The 6,168-nt window shown below is 43.5% G+C and overlaps 1 pseudogene; it reads right to left on the bottom strand.

Moving 5' to 3' along the window:
• Positions 1–3,994: 3,994 nt before the first annotated feature.
• On the bottom strand, positions 3,995–4,806 carry LOC109458692 (ras-related protein Rab-40C-like; annotated as a pseudogene).
• Positions 4,807–6,168: the final 1,362 nt, after the last annotated feature.

The following is a 6,168-nucleotide window of genomic DNA, read 5'->3' as shown; positions in this document are numbered from 1 at the left end:
TTAGGTAGGGCTAGATTGCATCAGGAACCCACAGGCAAGGTTGTCCTACACATCAAGAGTAGATAGGTGATGGGTGACAAAAAAGGGTGCTTGGGACCAGAAGGGGCCTGTTTTTGTCAGCCTATGCTTGTGATCTCTATTCAAGCCCCTCATTTCCCTTTCTCTCTTGAAGAATATTTTATTTTATTTATTTATTTTTAATTTTTTTTTTTTTTTTTAATTGGGGAATATTGGGGACCAGTGTTGTAGGGACGGAGTTCCAGAGAGCAGTTTCCAGGCTCTCGACCTCGTGTGGAAAGGTGCTGGCTCGGGTAGTAGATGGCTATCATCTGTAATTAGTTGGCCGTCAGCTGTAACCAGTAGGCCATTAGACACTAATATAACTGCCGTAGCTACGCTAGGGGGTTTGGTTTGTTGGCGGAGAAGCAAACGGTGAATTGCGGATCATGTGGCTCCTGCTTCCTGTATCTCCAACCCAGCCACCAGCAAGAAATAGTGGTATGACTCCCCTATCTATGGCTCCGTTGGTGTTCCTTTTTGGCCTCACCATATCCTGCGTTCTTGTGCGGGGAGCGGGACGAGGGACCCTACATGACAAGTATGTTTTTCCATCAGCTCCAAGTCAAGTTGTTGTTTTCAATCTAGTTTGTTTTCAATCTAGTTCTGGAGGACACAGCTCACTGGTCCATGTGGGAATCCAGCCAGCTACCTGGGTGTTATGAGCACTGTGCTCTAAACAATTGAGCCAGCTGGCCGCCCTTGAATATTTTAAATGAGAATGTCAGGACTAGATTTTATTTAAGAAAATTCTGTCTGAGATCTAGGGAAGAGATTTGAGGGGGAAGAGATGGTAAGACAAAGGAAACATTTTTGAGGTCATGTGTCTATCCTAGTCAGAGATCCGGAGGTTCCGAATTAAGACAGCAGTGGTAAAAATGGAGAAGAGATTCTGGAGGTAATATCAAAAGGACCTGGTGATCCATTGAGAGAAGATGGGGGCAAGAGAGGGATGTGGGAGTGAGATAAAGCAAGGATGACTGCCCCGGTTTCTGCCTGGGGTGACAGTTCATCACCCACACATCCAAACATCCAAGTTTGCCTGGGGCTGCACTGGTTAATGTCTGCAATACCATCCTTTTATTCTCTAGTGTCTCCCAGTTTGGCAGATAAATTTATATGATAAACCTACTAGAAGAATGAATGGCAATCACATTGGAATTCTAGGGAGGAGATGGGGTGAAGGGAGAGTTTGGAATTATTATATTAGAGATGCCTGTGGCATAGTTATATTTATTCACTCACCATCTTCAAACCTTCCTTGACCATGTAATTTAATCCTTCAACCTTCCCCTTTGACCCATCCCTCACATTCCTTACCTTGTTCTACTTTTTCTTTAATCTTAGCACTTAGCACCTTTCATCATACTGTATAAACATTTTTAGTATGTTGATTGACCATTTTGTGTTATGTGCTATGATGGAAGATAAAGAACTTTGGTCTCTTCTGTTCACTGATGTATTCCAAGTACCTAAAATGGTGCCTACTATTTAGTAGAGGATCAATGAATATTTTTGAATGAATGAATGAGTGAATTGAATGAACTCAATAAATATGTATTGAGTGCCTACTGTTTTTGAGCTCATGTGTCTATCCTAGTCAGAGATATTCAATAGATTGTAAGATGTTCAATAGAAAGTAAATACATGTGATGCTGAGACTCAAGAAAAGGTCTGGACTAGAGTTATAAAAGTGTGTACCAGTAGTAAGCAGATCATGTTTGAGCTATTAGATTATTAATACTGTATAGTGAAATCATTTTGAATTGGATAAGAAGAGCATTCAGGACTGGGACTAGAGATTAACATGCCCCTAAATTCATATGCTGAAATCCTAACCACTAATCTGACTTTGGAGATAGGGCACTTAAAGAGGTAATTCAGGTTAAATAAATTATTGGGGGGGGGGGAGTGTCCTAATCCAATAGGATTGGTGTCTTTATAAGAAGAGAGACAGGAGGCTTGCACCCAGTCAGAGGAAAAACCATGTGAAGCTACAGAGAGAAGGCAGCTGCCTGCAAGCCAACGAGAGTGGTCGCAGGAGAAACCAACCCTGTGCACACTTTGCTTTTGTACTTCTGGCCTCCAAAACTGTGTGAACATAAATTTCTGTTGTTTGAGGCAGCCAATCTGTGATATTTTGTTATGGAAACTTACCAGACTAATACAATGATCATTAATGACATTGGAATAATAACGTTTTCAGAAGTCGTGAAGGCTGATACCATGGAGCAGTAGGGTAGGGAGTGAAACGGGGGTTGAGTGTAATTCCCGTTATATAGAATTGCAGCTATGTGGGAGGAGAGAAACAATTCAGGAACCAGAGAGGCTGTGCTGAAACCTCAGGAGAGCACTAGTAAAATGTGGTTTCCATACATTTCCAAGAGACAAGCTGATTGTTTTCACGTAATTACGCATATTGATTAGAGCATATTTCTTTGCTTTGTAATTAAAGGGAATCTTGGGAGAGTTTCTAATTTGAGCCAGGCAGGAGAATCTTGAAAAGGACATTAGTAAAGAAGTTGGCACTCTTTAGGTGGAATTTTAGTGTCACTAAATCAGTTAATCTTCCCAATATAAATTACATCATGTTGCTGCTATGCCCCAAGCTGTACAAAGTTTAGCGTTGTTTGAAGTCATCTCTCAAAAATTTTCAATGCACCTTATGCTTTTTTCTCCAAGTTTATCACCGACAATTTAAGGTCAGAACTGAGTTTTTCTTTCTAGAGGTCATAATTTACTCCTACGTATTAATACAATGTCCCTGAGTTGGCATGTTACACTTTTTAGTGAGATTGCATTCATTGTGTTCTAATGCCTCTCTCCCTCTCAGGGAATTTTCTCCTACAGTTACTCCACATCTTCTCTGCATCACCAACTTCCCATCATAATGCAAATGCATTGTTAGTCTCCAACACTAAAAAATAATAATAAAACATACCTTTTACCCACATTACCTAAGAGTTTCATCCTTTGTCCTCTTCTCTACAAAACTCAATTCTTAGGTGGTCTCATGGTGATTTCTCAGATAATATATATATATATATATATATATATATATATATATACATATATATATATATATATATATATATATATATATATCATCTATACATATATATATATACATATATATATATATATATATATATATATATATATATATATATATCATCTATAAGGTGATGACTCCTCAGCTTTCCCCTGGGCTTCCGTTTGGTAAACCTAGGCACTGAAAATTAACAAAAAGTAAGCCTTTAGAGTCTCACCACCATCTCCAATCCAACTCTTAACCATTAACATTCTCCTAGCAATAAACAACTTTATTCACCCAGCCGTTCGTGCCAAAACTTCTTTCTCATTCCCAATCCCTCACAAAAGTTGTGTTTGATCAACCTTAAAATGAGATTCCAATTAAAAAACAAACAACAAAGAAAACCCAAGACAAAACAAAGGAATTGGTCTTTGTCTCCAATCCTCTCCCTTTCCACATAGCCCAAGCTCATTCCCACAGCTGAGGTGGGTTCACCACTTGTCTGCATGGAGTTTTCCCTGCTGGACCATTGAAACTGTCTAAATAGGTGAACCATCTTCTATATAAATAAGAAAGGCAAGCCAGGCCGCCAGGGTCCCCTGGGACCTCCCACTGGAGGCCTGGCTGTGTTAAGCTGCTGCTTTTCCACTTTGCGGCCGCACTTCCAGGTTCCAGCCTTGTTTGTTTTGCAATATCAGCAACACCAGCACCAGTGGCCCTCTGTGGAGCTCATTCTGGCTGAGACCACCAAGCCCACCAGGTACAGCCTGACACCTACCAGGAGGGGCTGTGTGGCCAAAATCTTCCCTGCACATAGTGATTGGCTCAGCTGGTCCAGGAGCATTCCCCAAGTGTGAGCCCTCCCTGATGGCATCTGGACCTCGAGGCACCCTGCCTGCCTGGCTAGGAAATTTTACAGTTGCTCTGCACAGTTCTGGAATGGGCTGGGGGAAGATGGACTTGAATCTCTTGAGGGTGTTACCCTTGCTGCCCTAGGCCTAGAACCTACTTGCCAGCGAGTGAGAGCATCTGTGTGTCATGAATGCCATTGGCCACGGAGGAGGACCTGAGGTGGCTCTTGATGGTGACGAGCTGTGGGAGCTTGTCAATGAGGTGCACAGTGGTGCAGGAGATGATGGCCCAGCAGCAGGGGTTCTGCAGGCTGAACATTCTGTTGGCCTCCTGATCTCCACTCGGTGCTGCACAAGCACCATGTAGGACTTGGTGACATAAAAGGACTCAATGCACAGCTGTGCGAACTAGGTCACGCAGTTCTTCCTTGCGCAGGTGTGTGCCTGCTCCGTGGAGACTGGCCGCTTGAAGACCAGGTGTAGCAGATTCCCAGCCAGGATCCAGGGAGACCTCCCTGTCCCCCTCTGGCCCCCCTCCGCCCTGCACATGCTTGTGGATGTCTGTGATCTACCAATGCATGAAATGGAAGGACCAGGGGATGTTAATGTCATACTCCAGGAGAATCCCTTGCATCCCCTGGGGTAGGACCTGAAGATGGTGCAGAAGCTGCCCTGGCCCAAGCTGTCCCAGAGCTCCAGCAGGATGGTGGTCGTCTTATTCTGTTGCTGTAAGTATGTGCGGTACTTGGCTGTGCGGTGCTGCAAGCTCTCCAGGACCTCACTCTTGCTCACATCGCTGTCACCCACCAGCAGGGACTTGAGCAGACAGTCGTAGCTCTTAACCAGTCTGCCCTAAGTCCCCATCTTAACTCACGAGCGCGTGCAAGGTGCACCGGCACAGGCCACGTCAGAGCACGGTGGTGAAGGAGGCCACGTGCCATGCGCCCGGAGCCCTCCTCAGTCTAAGGTTCCACCTTCCCCTGTCTCCATACCACTATTATACTTTTTATGGATACCTGAAATAGCCTCCACACTAATATTCTTCCTTCTGCTCTTGACTCCATAATACATTTCCCCATAATAGCTAAGAAGATGTTTTACAAATATGATTCATATTGTCACTTCTGTAGTAGCCATTAGCGCTACCCACTGACCACACTGTCCCTCTGTCCCTTTGGATACATGGTAGGATTGCCTTCTTGTGGGTGGGTGGGGTTATGTGGGTTGTTGTGACCGGTAAGTTGTGAGCAAAGTGACTCCTGCATTACTGAGTTGCTATTACTGGTTCTAGACCCTCCAGAATATACTGTTCCCACTGCCACAGACGTTAGCGTGTTCAAAACAGTGGTGACTCTGGCAGGCTGGGTGCTAGAGTGAGGATAACGATGGTTACCACAGAGAACACAGTCCTTAGCAAACCCATGATGGCCACACAGTACGCTCATGAGCAAAGTCTTAATTGCTTTAAGCCACTGAGGTTTTCTTTTGTTACCACTGCATAGCTCACTCATCTTGATTGATGTTCTCTGCTGCTTGACATATGTCCCATGTGAATGGAGTTCTAACATATTTGGAATAAAATACAAATCCCTTACCATGACCTACATAAGCCTATGTGACTTGTCTCCTTCCTACTTCTTGATTCTTATACTCTAGACATACCCTCCTTGTTTCTCTTACTTGCCAAGCCTCACTTCTTAGGCTTTTTCCACTTTCTGTTCTTTGTGCCTGGAATGTTCTCTCCTCATATCTTCACATGGTTGACTCCATCACTTCATTGGGTTTTCTGCTCAATGTCACCCACCTAGAGACTTACTTTCTCTCTTTAAAATCTGTCCTCCACCATCTCACTCATATTTCTTGATATTTTAATTTCTGTACTATTAAGAATAGACCAGGTTATGCCAAAGTAACAGAACAACCCCAAATCTCAGGAGTTTATCATAACACAAATTTACTTCTGGTTCTCACTAAATATCTAACTGAGGTCAGCAGTAAATCTCTGCTCACTGCATCAGTCAAGGACCAAGGCTACTGGAGATTTAATTTTATCATAGGCTTCCAGGATCCCTGTGGCATGCAGAGGAGAGCCGTACAGTATCTGGCACAACTAATTAAATATGCAACCTCAGAAGTGACACATGCTGCTTCAACTCATCATTGGTTAAATGGCCTGCCTCAACCACAGACAGGATGTTGTCCTGGAGGAGAGAAGAATTAGATTCT

The sequence above is a fragment of the Rhinolophus sinicus genome, chromosome 17 (genome assembly GCF_057876585.1).
Source record: "Rhinolophus sinicus isolate RSI-liver-muscle chromosome 17, RSI-T2T, whole genome shotgun sequence".
In the NCBI taxonomy this organism is placed as follows: domain Eukaryota; kingdom Metazoa; phylum Chordata; class Mammalia; order Chiroptera; family Rhinolophidae; genus Rhinolophus; species Rhinolophus sinicus.
Note: the sequence above shows the minus strand (reverse complement) of the source record. Positions and strands in the feature narration are given on the sequence as shown.